We start from the raw sequence: 15,916 nt of genomic DNA, 5'->3' as shown, positions 1-15,916 counted from the left end.
GGCCATATTTTCATCCCATTCTTAATCCTTCTTTTCTCTATTTACGCACAAAAGATGAATTAGGGGCCCCATATCCACCTTAGTGTCCCTTGTATGCCATCCCTAGTTTTGTTTTGTTACTTTATCAAGAAAATTTAATACAACATAATAAGATAACTTAACAAGAGACCCATCGGATACATTATCCACCACTATTTTGTTGTATTAGTCCAATGCCCTATAAAGAATTTGAAGAAGCATCTTCTCTGGGACCTTATTATTTGGGCATTGCATCAATTTATCACTAAATCATTGCTACACTTCATAAAATGGCTCACCATTGAGTTGGTAGAAATTGGTTATTTCATCTCTAAGTTTTAACATCCGGGATGGAGAAAATTACCAATCAAAAAAAGCTTTTGTAATCTTGGCCCATGACATAATACATCCCGCGGTAAATGATCTCAACCACAAAACCATTTCTTCCATAAAAGAGAATGGGAAAAGATTCAATCAAATTGACTCCTGAGTGATGTGGGCTATATCAAAGGCTAAACACATATCAATGAAATTTTTCAAGTCAAGGTTAACATCTTCAAAGCTTGTCCTCCGAATAATCCTATCATTCGATTAAAATAAAGCATCATACTAGTCACGTGGAAGACTACATTCCCCTCAGTTGGTGGAATAAGAGTGACACTAGCTCACCCAGTATCTCCAAGTTGGTCCATATCTTATAGACCATGAAATGAACTGGCATTGCTACCATGTTGCCTCATGTTATCGTGTAGGCTGTTATCTTACCCTAAGAAAACAAAAAAATGTAAACGAAACCACTACGACTAAGCTAAGTTCACAAACAACACCACAATACTGAAAACTATGTTTCACTCCCCGGCAATGGTGCCATTTTTTATAACGGTCAACTTACACTATAATTTTGGTACAAAGCGGACGTTGTCAATATATACCCAACATGAGTCGGGGTCGAATTCTCGAGCAGAGAAAACTTAGATTTCAAAGCTTACATGTGTTGAGAGTTAGCTACATGTTAACTCCTAATGCAATAATTAAAAATTAAATGAAAATAAATTAGGGGGTTTGATTTGGAACTTTTGAGATCAAACAAGTGATAGGTATTATCAAATTAAGAGGGACCTTCGGATTATGTTATCCTAGGTGGTATTCATTCATGGGTAATCAATAGTTAGTCCAAGTTTTAGCTAAGGTTTTTGGTAGGCTTAATTTGACGTCTTAGTGTTAACCTTTCGATAAAACACCAAATTTAACTCATGGATTCTTTTGAACACCTCATGATCATGTCAAGTTTATCAGTCCTTCACCTCAAACTCGCATCCTTATTTCTAAGATGATGCTTATGAAAATATCTAGCTCAAATAACATCTTTATTTCTAAGATGATGCTAGGAAAGAAGCTAATTCAAGTTGTTGTTCACTATTACTCCTTACCCATATCCCTCTTTCACGGATGATATGGGATCCAAGACAATTGGGGTTTTCACTTCATATTCTCAATTCAAAAATAAAGCAAGAGCAAAACCCATCATAGTTAACTAATTATTTTGACTAACAATCAACACCCACACATTATTAACCATCTATACATATCCCCAAGATATAAGTTTAGTTACTTATGAAATGAAAAGAATAAATATACCCAAACTGTCATGCAATTCATTCATCATAAGCAAAGTAAGTATAAATCCAAACTTCAATTTCAATCTACAAGCAAAACTCTCTTGGAATAATACCAAAAATTGTTTCTTCACTTAATATAAAGTGTTTTTCTCTCCAAAACTAGAAAATTCAATCAGGAAAATATTGAGGGTTCATCCTTTTATATCTTGGGACTGAGGTCTATGAATTTCCAATTTTTCCCCTAAAATATACTCGATCTATAATGATTTCACTCCCTCAGTTTCTGTCGTAATTTCATGATCGTGTGGCATCATATCATGATCAACACACCTGATTTTATGGACTGATCATGATCGTGACCCTCAGGTTGTGATCGCAGAATCTGAGGGTTTTATCCTGGATCTTATCTTTATCCTTTATAAATCTGTTGCCCATTTCTATTTCTTTCAAGCTTTGTCTCAACTCTTTTTCATCATGCTTACCTGTAAAATCACAACCACCAAAATTCAATGCATCTTATAGAACAAGTCTCATATAATCAATCATTTTACCATAGTGTACAAGAAATTAGATGGAAACTAGTGGCAAATTTACCACTGATCACAACATCAATAGCGACAACTAGTACTCTAATCTAAACTAAAAAGGTATAAAAGTGTATTATAAGTAATAAGGCCATGGGTACTCAGTAAGCATCATCAATCGATTGAGCTAAATCATAATATAATAATTATATTGATGTAAGATAAATAAGCTAAGTTAAGTAGAAGAACAAATCTGAAATAATGATCTGAATATTGTAAGTAAATAAATAATCCAAAATGACAATAATAATAAGATAATGCATAACTATCACTAAAAAGTAGCCCTCATAAGACAATAAGTGCAGAAAATTAAATAACCCAATGTGGCCCCCCATAAGCCTGAAAGGCGCAGTCTAGAGAAGAAGTAATTGAGACTACACCAAATAACCATATATGAAAACCATAACCGTGAATCCTTCCATACCATATCATATCATGAATAACCTCTTCGTGTCGAACTTGAATTGGACCTTATATCATTATCATAAGTAACCTCTCAATATCGGACTTGGATCAAAACTCATATAACAAATTATTGGACTTGAACCAAAACTCATGTAATGAACAATTCTTAAATTGAACTTTTCTTTAAGATCATAAATCACCGAACTTGAACTAGAACTAGTATATCCATCTAGCATACATTATCTAGCCTGTTTAAACACTAAAATAACAATTTAAAGGATATAACATGCCTATAAAAAGTCTACAATGAGCTAATGGTTGTCTTGGCCTAAGGTGGACCTAAGGGGCCCATTCATAATCCCCAAAAATTAATTCTAAGGAAAACCCTATGTCAACTAGGCTAAGGCATCTAATTAACTACTAGATATTAACTAAGCCACACTTCAGTCCTAAAGTATTGATTTTATCCTAAGAATGGGTAACTAAGTCAACCATGCCTAATTCATAGTTCCTAAAATTAAATAATAGATTCAAAGTACATTAAATATACTTCCAAGACCTAATTCCAAACCGATATCTATCACATTATAAAAAATATAATATAATTTTCACAATATACGAGAAAGGTAAACCTAGCCTACCTGGATGTCGAAGAAAGCTCGGTAAAATCTACTAAATTAGTTATATCAATTTTGAGAAGCTTCTGTAATGTGGCACAGTATCAGAAAAATAATATACTCACAATACAAGAACAACAATACCTATATTGCATTGTTATGCTTCAGGTTCAAAATCATATAAAAATCCCATGTAGGGCCTGCTTGTGGAATTGCACTATCGAAATTGACAATACGTCACTCTACACTCAAGGAACATTTAAGCTCGAGAACAAATAAATTCAAAGCTCAAATGGTGCTAAAATCAACCCACTAATCTACGTATTTTGGGAAACTATAAGGAATTTAACCATGAAATCAATAGGAACTCACTAAGAATTTGGAGAAGAATTAAGTAATCCAAGATCACGAACACACCAAAATACCTATGAATGTTTCTCCTCAGTATCAACACTTTCTAGGGTTTTTCACTCTCGAACTTATGTGAAAATGGGAGAATAATTGGGTATATGGGGGTATTTAATAGCTACCAAGAGTCACTAAAGCATGCATTGGGTTGCTTTAACGATCAATGATAACGCATCCAGGCATCGGTAATGCAGAAAAGTAAAGAACCATGCTCTTTAGTAATTAGATTAACGCTAAAGTGAAACACCTAGACTTTGAACCATTGAAAAATTTCCTCATTTGACATCTCTGGACTTGGTATGACTAAGGATACCACTCGTACCATTTGGATACGAGTTGGTGACCCCCTATCATACCATAGGTAGTATGGTGAGGGTTACTCACTATCATAGGTATGAGTAAGGCTCAACATATCATACCTTAAGTCATGATTTGTACCAATTCCAATTGTATAGAGGTGTCTTGAAGTTTGGAGTGAACTTTTTGGGGTACAGTGGATGGATACGAGCTAGGTTTGAGTCATACCATTTGGATATAACTAAAAGATGTATGGTATTTTCATTAATAGTGTGTATGACCTAGGAGAATTCTAGGGCATGAGTTAGGGTACCACTCATACCCTCGGGTACGACTACTTATGTGAGTCATATGGTGAGTCGTACCCCTGGACGAGTTCAATTCTTAGCCTTTAACTAAGGGCCTTGTGGTCATTTCCCATGACTAAAAACCTAATCCCTCTCACTATATATGTTTGTGTAGCATCCTAAACATTTTTTGTTTTTTGGATAAAACACCCTAAATACTCTCTCAAGCTCATCTTTGAAGGATTGGAGGTTGGGGTTTCAAGGGTGATCTTCAAGAGGCAAAGTGAAGTCAATATTCTTGGTGATTGAAGTTTTATAAGGCGTGTAACTCTTCCGCTTACTAAACAACTCTAAACTAATATATTTCACACTTGGATTAGTAAGTGTACATGGTTGTTTTGAAATCAAATGAAAAGAGTTTTGTTGCCTAATGATGAATAATGAGGATTCTTGCTTAGACTTATGTTTATACATGTTATTGATGGTAGTTTGCACATGTGAATGCTTGTCATATGTGGTCTAATATTTGGTTCTTGAGTAACCCTAGTATTGAAGATTTCTATCATGAAATTGGCCTTGATAAAGGCATTTACACAAGGTGTTTGTGAAAATGTATAAGTGAGATGTCTAGTTACATAATGATGATATTTTGAACTTGGGAAATATCCTAATATATACGAATGCTTGATAAATGATACTATGAAGGTAAAATGAGCTATGTATTGTGTAATTGATGACCTTGATAGTTTGATGAATGAGAAGGAGTTTAAAATCCCTAACATGAAAATGAACTTGAATTGTATGTGAGACTAAATTGTGGTATCGAATTGCTAATGAAATATGAATGGCTTGTATGAGTGTTCAGGATCATATTTTGAATAGTATGATGAGTTGAATTAAGGAATTGGCATACTTAAAGGTTGAGCAATGAAGGCTCCCATGAGGACCATGTGGTCATTTATGTTTTGAATTTTCTAAATGATTTAAAATCCATATGAGTGGAATTGAATGTATATGGATGCATGGACAAATAGTTAGAGTCCTAATGTCGGCTAATCATAGTCTTGATGTCTTGAGGTTAATGTCCCTTTCCTAATGAAATCGCTTATGGTTAAAGTCCCTTGCATAATGAGATCTCATGAGGTCAAAGTGCCTCGCTAAATAAATTGTCTTGGGGTTAGAGTCCCCTATCTAATATTTCATGAGGTTAGAGTCCCTTTCCTAATGTGTGAGCATGTGGTTAGAGTCCCTCACTTATATGAATGTGTGTGAGTGGTTAGAGTCCCTCACTTAAATGGATGTGTATATGGTTAGATTCCCTTACTTGATGATTTGTGAATTGGGTTAAAGTCCTATTTCTAATGAGAAATTCTTGAATATATAAGTGTGGAAGATTGGAGTCCTCCATTGCATGAATGATGAATGAGTCCTTACAAAGTGTTGATAAGACTTGTCCCCCTTGGTTAGTATGTGATATGTCTATGTGTATGGATAAGGTTATGAATGTGATTGTATATGATATATATATATATATATATTGACTTCTTGTTGAATGATGATTCTATTTTATCCTTATCCTTGAGTTACATCCAAATGTTCCAATCGCTACCCATCTCTGGACATTATGTCCCCACGTGACATAGGGGTCGGAGAATCTTCATCTCTTCCTGCATGGTGATTAAGTGATTTAAGCGGTCTGTGAATTGACTTGGGAGTGGTGAACTTCCTTGCTTTGGAATACATTCCTTCTTTGTCTCCTATCTTTAGACTTAGTCTTATTTTGACTTGATTTGGCTATTGTAGGGGGCTTGTCCCGGCATATAAATTTCTAAACTTTGGTTTGCATAGAGGTACTGTGGATGACTGTGGACTTGGGTATATTGGTTAGTTGACGAATCTAATGAAGTGTTTAGACAAGTTTAAGTTATGACTTCTAGTATTGTTTTCTCTATCTTATTACATGGTCAGGATTCACACGACCCTAGTGATGGATGTGGTGATTATGATGGGTTATCATGGAAACCTCCAATTCATGTAGGCTTGATGTGCCTCTATGACATGGCCCAATTTAAGGTTTTGTCATAAAGTGGCTCATTGGGGCTATTCAGGCCACTAAAGTATCTTGAAGGCTGCTTTAGCGGATGCACAGTTGAGTGCACCAGCTGAAGACTTGTAATTTTTCCAAATCTCCACCAACCCTCAAGATTTGTTCAAAATCCTGTATATGTAAATAAACAATGCTACCATCTAAATTTTACATTCCAGACTTAGTGGCACAGTCAAAATTTCTAACCGAGGTTATTTTTTTGAAATATGGGTCCCACACCCAAGTGTCATTTCTCTTAATTTTTAGCCAATAGCCCAGAATGAGTCAAGAATCCTTGGGACCCCAACCAAAGGTCCACCTAAAATTAATGTTCCAGAGTTGTTAGATTTGGTAAAATTTGCATACGATGTTCTTAAACAGAAGCTCTTATGCCAGTAGCCAATTATTACCTGCAAAGATTTCAAATTAGTAAATTGGATTCCTCGCGTTGGGGGTGCTGTGTGATAAGAAGGTGCCGCCTAAGCTTAAAGGCAAATTCTACAGGGCGGTAGTCCGTCCAGCCATGTTGTATGGAGCGGAGTGTTGGCCATTGAAGAACTCCCACATCCAAAAGATGAGGGTGGCAGAAATGCGGATGTTGCGCTGGATGTGTGGGCTGACTAGAGGGGATAGAGTTCGGAATGAGAACATCCGGGAGAAGGTTGGTGTGACACCAGTGGAGTGCAAGATGCGGGAAGCCCGATTGAGATGGTTCGGACACGTGAAGAGGAGGGGCATGGATGCCCCGGTCCGTAGGTGTGAGAGGCTAGCGTTGGATGGGTTTAAGCGGGGTAGGGGTAGGCCGAAGAAGTACTGGGGTGAGGTGATTAGGCGAGACATGGAGCAGTTACAGCTCACCGAGGACATGACCCTAGATAGGAAGGTCTGGAGGACGCGAATCAGGGCAGAGGACTAGGGCCAGCCTGAGTCGCTAGTGTAGGGAACTACTTGGTGGGGGTTTATGCATGTTAGGAGCCCGTGTCCCATGTTTTATTATGGATCTGTGTGTTTTTCCTTTGTTTTAGATTACTTATGGGTGCCGTATTTATGTTATGTAATCTTGTAACCTTGTGCTGTGCTTTACTATGTGTTTGTGTGGTACCGCGTGTCTTGAGCCGGGGGTCTATCGGAAACAGCCTTTCTACTTCTTCAGAGGTAGAGGTATGGACTGCGTACATCCTACCCCCCCCAGACCCCACCAGGTGGGAATACACTGGGTTTGTTGTTGTTGTTTTTGTTTTGATCTAAAAAAAAAAACTACTTGGAAACCAATGTGTCAGCTCCAACAAGTCATTTGCAAGTCATAAATTACTTGCGGGAGTGGTAGAAAAGCTCTAAATGGCAAAAGCAAGAAAAAATGGAAAAAATGACTTGGAGGGTCCTTACACTCCTCTTGAAATGTCACCTAGAAGCTAGAAGTGAACTGAGAGTTAAGGTTTGAAATCATGGACATAGGTACTACACGAAGGTGAACCACTTCTCAACCATAGACACGGGCTAACTTCTCGACATTGTTGGAGACCTGAATAGGGAGGAAATGAGTAGACTTGGTCAATTGCTCCATGATGACCCAAATGCTATCAAACCCAAGAGAAGTGTGAGGAAAACAACCTACAAATCCATAATAACTCGCTCCCATTTCCACTCGATAATAGGTAGCCGATGAACTAATCCACCAGGTCTCTAGTGCTCGGTCTTCACCTACTAACAACAATGGAATTGATTCCTAGTCTCCACTATAACTCTACATATACCACTCTACTGGTTATGTTGCCTTAAATCCCTATACATTTTAGTTGTCCTAGGTGAATAGAACACCTGGAGCTATGATCCTTACAAAGAATAAACTCATTAAAATCTCTGACTCTCAAAACACAAATATGACCATCAAATCTCAAAATACCCTCAAAATCTAAGGTATACCTCCTGGACTCACCTCTAGCACTTGTACTTGAATGCTACGAAGCCTGCTATACTCTAAATGACGACCCCAAATATACTCCAACAAAATAGATCTGGCCTTAACACTGGCACTAATCCTCTTCTGGTCATAAATATCAAGATGAACCATTAAGTTAGCTAAGGTTGGATGTCCAAAGCCAACAAACACTGCAAAACTGAAATAAAGGTCAATCTACCCATACTCACTACATTCCATCTTTAGGCACACACTACCATATTCGGCTTTCCTAGTGGTATTGATTAGACACATCACAGTCCTTCAACAACTCAATCCATATATGGTGCCTCGAATTAATCTCCCTATGGGTAAAAAACATAAAAGACTACGGTGGTTAGTGAAGATCTTCCAGCAATCCCCATACAAGTAATACCTCCAAATCTTAAGCAGAAATACTACCACTTCCAGCTCTATGTCATAAGTAAGGAGTTGTGCTTATGCACCTTAAGCTAACTTAACGCATATATAATAACATAGCCTCACTACATCAGAATATATCCCAAACGAATATCAAAAGCTTCAAAATAACTGGTAAATCCCTCGCCCTCAATTGGAAGAGTCAAAACAGGCATTAAAATGACCAAGTCCTTGAGCTATAGAAAGCTCATCTCAAAATCACAAAACAATAAAATAGAACCTCTTTCTCGATTAATCTAGCCATAGGCACTGCAATAGAAGAAAAAACCTCAATGAATCGCCTATAGTAGCCTGCCATCCCAATAAATCTGTGAACCTTAGTAGGAGATATAGACTTAGCCCAACCACGAATAGCTTCAATCTTCATTGGGTCCACCATACTACCATCCTTGGATACTACATGCCCTAACAAAACTACAAACTTAAGCCAAACTCACACTTTGAGAATTTGGCAAAAATCTTATGATCTCTCAAAGTGTGGAGCACAATCCTCAAATGCTACTCGTGATCCTCCCTACTCCTCAAGTACACAAGGATGTCATCAATGAAAACTATCATGAAGATTCAAATATGACCTAAAAATATGATATATCAAATCCATAAATATTGTTGGGGCATTATTTAACTAGGAACTCAAAATAACCATTACGAGTCTTAAAGGCTATCTTAAGGATGTCCTCAACCTTGATCCTCAATTAATGGTAACCTGACTTTAAATAAATATATAAAACACTGTCGCACCTTGACGATGGTTAAACAAATCATTGATATAAGCTATAGGTTACTTATTCTTCACTTTCACCTTAATCAATTGTATGTAGTCGATTACGCATAGAGTCATCCTTTTTCTTCACAAATAGCACTGGGGCACCCCAAGGCGATACACTCGGTATGATCTAACCCTTACTTAAAAGATACTAAAGTTGACTATTTATCTCCTTCAGCTCAGCAAGATCAATGCAATAAGGAGCCCTAGAAATAGGTTGGATTCTTAGCTTGAGGTTAATAATAAAATCTATATCACACTCAGGAGGAAGGTCCACAGGAAAAACATTAAGAAAATCTCATACAATAGTAATAGAGTCAAGAAAAGGACAATCAATACTTACTTCCCAAACATAAGCAAAGAATGACTCACAACCCCTCAATATTAATCACTTATCCCAAATATAAGAAATAATCCCAATTTGTACGTAGCTAAAAGAACCCTGCCACACAATTGGAGGTATGTTAGCTGTGGCTAATGTAGAAGTCTTAGCAAAGCATTACAATACGGCGTAGTAAGGGGATAACTAGTTCATGACTAGAATTATATCAAAATGTCCCATAACTAGTATAATGAGATCAATTCGAGTATTAAACTCCAAAATAGTAACCTGACAATATCTATATACTCAATTCACTACTAAAGAACAACCACGGGGGTAGATACACAGAGTGGCATAGATAAAGAAGCCAAACATAAACCCAACCATAGTGCATTGTAAGCACAAACATATAAAAATATTGAACTAAGATCAAACAAAGTAGAAGTTGGTTGATAACATAAGGAAATCATACCTATGATCACAACATCCAAAGCCTCAGCCTCCGTCCTACTTAGTATATATACAAATGGACCTGCCCACTACTAAATTGGGTGCCTACCTTACCACCTGCCTTACCTTCTGAAGTAATACCTCTCAAGCCTTAGGAACGATCCATACGACCCAAAGTACCACCTCTAGATAGTGATGGCACTGATATAATCAATTATATAATCTGAACTAAAGGCTCAATTATCACAAATCGAGGACACTCATAGGTGAAGTGACTAATAACCCCACATCATAACATGCCTCGAACACCTTACTCTATCTATAAGGTTTGGCAAGAATGACCACCCTGACTCGACAACCCTAACTAAACAACCCTATAAAGATAACTACTATTTTAATCATTAAAACCACAATAATCGGGTTAACCCCTGTCTAATATCTAAAGCAATGCTTGAACTAGCCTAATAGGCTAGCCCTAATATTGGTAAGCTTATTTCTGGTGTACCTACCCTGAAATCCTCAACCTCTAAACTATGACTTATTGTGGCTCCAACCATAACTGCCCTAATATTAAGGTCTCTTATTGCTGCCCTTTAGGCCTCATGATCTATTTCTTGTATAGAATAAATATGCTTAGAAATATCAAAAAAAATACTTTTCTAAAGTCATCAAAATCTTTGTATCCCTACAAAGCAGTAATCTCAATCCCTTAACAAAGAATTAAATTAACGCATACTCCATAGGCAGAATCATAGTGGCATGGCTGGATAACTCATGAAATTTTGCCTCACACTCAGCCATAGACATAGAAGTCTATATAAAATTAAAAACACATCTCAAAGATGCCCTCACATGATACGAGGCATATGTTTCCCCAAGAAAACCTTGGAGAAATGAGTCTAAGTTACGGTGGAGATCTATCTAGCCTAAATCAAGATAACCTCTACACCACTTCCTCACTACAGTGTCTAGTTTATAAGAAACAAAGTCCACTCCATGCAACTCGACCAACCCCAAATTTTGTAACCTCTCCTTGCAATTGGACAGGAATTCTTATGCATCCTCTCTTGGGATCATGACAAACCTAGGTGGATTCAATCTTAAAATCCCAACATCTTATGCTCCTCTATGGACATAACTGACTGGGCTACTATAGTTATTAGAATATCAGTGTTGGAGGAACCTCTACCCTAAGAACCACTGATACAGGTTGTGACCCTAGGTTAATACCACCTTGTGCTACTAGATGAGCTCCCTCTGTGGTGAACCACCAAATAACCCTAAATAATTATACCAATGCATCCCTAAGAACCAAAGAAGATATAAATTTAAGTAAATTCTAAGATTCCCCTTGGCCCACTTGTTGTTGTGGTGATGGAATACTTAGAGCTACATTAGGATCAAGAGCTATAATAAGGCTTGGAAATAGATCAAGAGCTATAATAAGGCTTGGAAATAAATCCCTAGCCTAATCTCGAGATGGGGCTACTTCTCTACGCTACCCTTGACCATGGGGTTAAACTCTACCCCTAAATAGAGCTCTAGCAGCGGGCTTAGGGGATTGATACTCGGATACCGCACCTCACATCCTAGGCATCTACAAAAGGGTGAAACAAACAAAATTTAGTGACCAATATCGACACCATAAACAAAGTGAATCAAAAGAATAAGGCTTCCTACAAATGTTTTGTAGCCTTCCAAAGATAAGATACAATCATCTCTATACTGATACTCAAAACTCAACTAAACATTGGATCTTGCACTAAAAATATTGGTGAAATATAGATTATGATACCAAGCTTTCATGGCCTAATATCTCAAGTCATGATGGTACCTACTCTATCCTACCAATAGATAAGCCAAGTTATAGCCTAAAATAATGAGTAATAGACTAAGTAGAAATCAAGGAAATATAGAGGTAATATCAAAAACAACAATATAAATAGAAGATATATATATATATATATAAAAAAAATATATTAAATAGTAGAAGATAGAGAACAAGATATACAAGATAATCCCACCCAAGACCTGGTAAGGTCGATTTTAAAGCGCCTACTAAAAAAATAAGAGTACTAGATAGTATTAACGTATACATAATATATACACAATATTCTCAAAGGAAAAAGATAATACTAGAATAGTTGGAGGAGAATCAACCTCAAACTCTAGAATACTCAGCCTTCTCTGAATTAGTATTAAGTTAGAGAAACACATCAATGTCAATGGATGCTACTCAAATTTATATTACTAAAAAGATGTAGAGGTGTAGTATGAGTACCAAAGCAATAGGTACTTAGTAGACATCATCGTTTGACTGAAGTAAATAAAGTAAAATCATAACTAAAATACTAGAGTATAAGCTAAGTTAGTAGTAATAGAGGTAAAAAAATAAATGGTTATTGGACTATGCTAGTGAGATAAAGGAAATAAATAAAGACAATAAAGGAAATAAATACCCCAACATTAAAAATACATGCAAATTATAACCTAACTAGGCCTCCATAAGACCGAAAGACACACAAAAAAAAAAAAATTAACCCTATCGAGCCCCCGTAAGTCTATGGTTGCACACAAGAAGCAACTAAAGTAAAACTATAAGCAGCCAATAACTGAGTTGGTCTTATGTAGCCACCTAGTCCTCAATCCACAACAAACTACACACATGTGCACAAGGCTTGTACCAACACTAATGGATAATAATAGAAGTCCAAAAAATAGGTTTGAATCAAAAGTAATGGGTAATAATGAGAGACCACATCAATTATGTGAAACAAAACTCAACACCATTGTCAATACTCCTATAAAAACAATAATTAACACCTAAACAGCCCAATCAAATCATAACAAGATGCTATACTTGAAATAGAACTCATAGTAACCAGAACTTGAACAGAATCTAGTGAACTCATAAGTAACCAAACTCAACTATAAAATTGAATACCATGACATACCTTAAACAATGCCAAAGTTGTGACAAAATTTATAATAAATAATAAAAATAAAGAATATGCTAGTCCTGAATCAAAACTTAAGTACATTTATATAAATATACACATAATTAATAAAAAAGGGGATCAAAGGTTTTCCATCTTAGTGCCACAACCTAATCTAAAAAATAATACATCATTATAGGGGATAACGACAGCAAAATCTACCAGAATAAGGCGTTAACTGGATAAATAAGGCATAACATATTTCAAACAAGACCCGGGCTACAACTACCTTCCCAAAATTATAGTATACTAATATTATACATAAGGTCAATATAATGATATGAAAAGCCAAGAATACCTAAATATCAAAGCTAAAATCTTCTTTGATAATTCTTCAAATAGTAACCCACTAGGAGCCAAGCTTGAATAACTTGATGTAGATAATCTATTTTATTTTAGTGATTAATAATAACATCAAAATATTTTATCCTACCAAATCTTGATTAATGTCTTCTATATATATATGTATAATAATAGATAGGAATTTCCTACTACCATTTAAAGAAAACTTAATAAGATAAATGCAAAGAAAGGATATGCAAAAGTCGATATGTAACGACCCTCTAGGTCATTTACTCATTTTTTTCATGTTCTTGGATTCTCAAGCCTTCCCATAGAATATGTAAGTCATTTAATAATTTCTAAAACCATCGATTTGATTATTAGAATTATCATTTAGGTTTTAGGCTCATTTTCTTTTTTTGGAGCTATCATTGTTAAGGAATTAGTCTCTGACCAAAACTCCTAAGAAATAGCCTTGGATGAGAAATCCAATAGTTTAGTAAGATCTGGAATGATGATTTTAGCCTATGGGTATCCTTGGTTTGGGTCCCAAGGTTCCAAACTTATTTTGGACTATTGGATGGATTTTTGTTAAAATGGCCCTTTAGATGTAGGACCCACATTTGATTGAAACATCCTCAGATAGAAGTTTTGATTGTGTCATTGATTCCAAAGTATTGAATTTAGTGTGGTAGCATAGTGAAACACCCTGGGTTTTGGACCCTTAGAAAATTTTCTAGATTTTTGGGTTCTGGACAATATACGAGTTGTGGTACTAGTCGTATACTAAGGTATGAGTGGTATACCTTAGTCTTTTGCTGACCCGTGTTGGTTGGTGGGATTGAATTGGGTTCTAGAATGGTTAAGACTTTGATTATTACGAGTCTTATGGTTGGATACGGGTCATTTGGTTTGGGTCATTCCTTCACTTAATCTTAGATTTGGTAGACTAAGTTGGATCAGAGTATGAGTGGCTCACCATTTGCCATAATCTAGGGTACAAGGCATACCATGGACTAGTATAGTGGACAATATTCAAACCTCTGGTGATTCTATTATGCTAGGGGTACGGGTCATATGCTTTGGGTACAACTTGGTTTGGATAAGTTGTACCTTGGACAGTGTTGGGTCTAAGGGGGAGGCCTAGGGTAAGTTCTGGAAACTAATCTTATTAGAGGGTATGACTGGTATGGATAGTCATACCCCCTGATGGGAATTTTATGTAGTTTAAGTGAGTGCAATCTGGACATTTCCCCTACTTAACCTAATAAGACCCCATGACTTTAACATACTTGGGAGGTTATTTGCCCTATTATTCTATTCATTAGCACTTAGAAAACACTCTATAATCCTCTCTAAAGTTCTTTGGAATAGAAAGCTAGGGTTCCATCTTAAGGATTAGTATGGGGCTTTTATGGGTGATTTCTCTCCATTATCTACTCAATTTAAAGCATGTAATCTTTCCCGCACTGTTAATTCCAACTAAATTCATATTTTTTAAATTGTTTTGTGGCATAATTGTTATATAGTTATGGTTTTTCAAATATAATTAGGGGGTTTTGGTTATAATGGCTTGGTTATCGTTTCCCACATTTTAATTATGTATTTACATGTTTTAATGGTGCTTTGGATACTTGGTTGTATGGGAATGGTTAATTTGGTTTTGGTTTTGGTTTTGGAAACACTATGCCCCTAATATGTTTGATAAAATGCCAATGAGAATGCTTTTACTATGTTGTTAGACTTTTTAATGGAACTAATGCATGGTATGGTTTGGTAATGGAACCATAAACGGTATAAATGGTTTAAATGGTTTGGAATGGTTAAATGGAATGGTTTGGTGGTCATGGTTATGGTTAATTAAACTCGTTGAGGGGTATGATGGAATCTCCCAAGTAAAAACGTTAATGAACCGCTTGTGGGGTACATGGACTCTCCCAAGCAAACATAATAATGGAACACTTGTGGGGTACATGGGACTCCCCCAAGTAAACTTGGTAAATGGGTATATGATACGCCTAAATTACATCTCTCTTATGAGAGTGTAAATGGTCGGTTTCAAATATATAACCCAACTAGGTTGGGGTCGAATCCCATAGGGAATATTGTGTTTACTAAGTATTGTGGTTGTTACTAAACTATTGATCAAAGGTTCCGAATTAAAGGGGGTTTGAGTTGTAAAATGTATCAAAATATTTGTAACAGAAAAGGTTCCAGCTAATGATTCTTATTGTAAATAATAAATCAATGAGATTAAACAAACTAGAGTTATGCATACAAAGATGTTCAAGCAGCTAGGGTTGTGAATTATTTTGAATTTCCAATTAATCACTTCAATTGCAAGAGTTATTGAATCCTATAATTTACCTGTTTATTTCTCAACCTAAATAAGTAGATTATCC

At 36.1% G+C, this 15,916-nt stretch overlaps 1 non-coding gene across 1 annotated transcript; it reads left to right on the top strand.

The window, feature by feature from the left end:
* The first annotated feature begins 250 nt into the window (after nucleotides 1–250).
* On the top strand, nucleotides 251–357 carry LOC124899887. The gene has a single exon (XR_007057450.1). It is a non-coding gene; the product is annotated as a small nucleolar RNA R71 (small nucleolar RNA).
* Nucleotides 358–15,916: the final 15,559 nt, after the last annotated feature.

This window comes from Capsicum annuum, chromosome 6, assembly GCF_002878395.1.
Source record: "Capsicum annuum cultivar UCD-10X-F1 chromosome 6, UCD10Xv1.1, whole genome shotgun sequence".
In the NCBI taxonomy this organism is placed as follows: domain Eukaryota; kingdom Viridiplantae; phylum Streptophyta; class Magnoliopsida; order Solanales; family Solanaceae; genus Capsicum; species Capsicum annuum.
The sequence above is the reverse complement of the archived record's forward strand: the minus strand, read 5'-3'. Positions and strand labels throughout refer to the sequence as shown.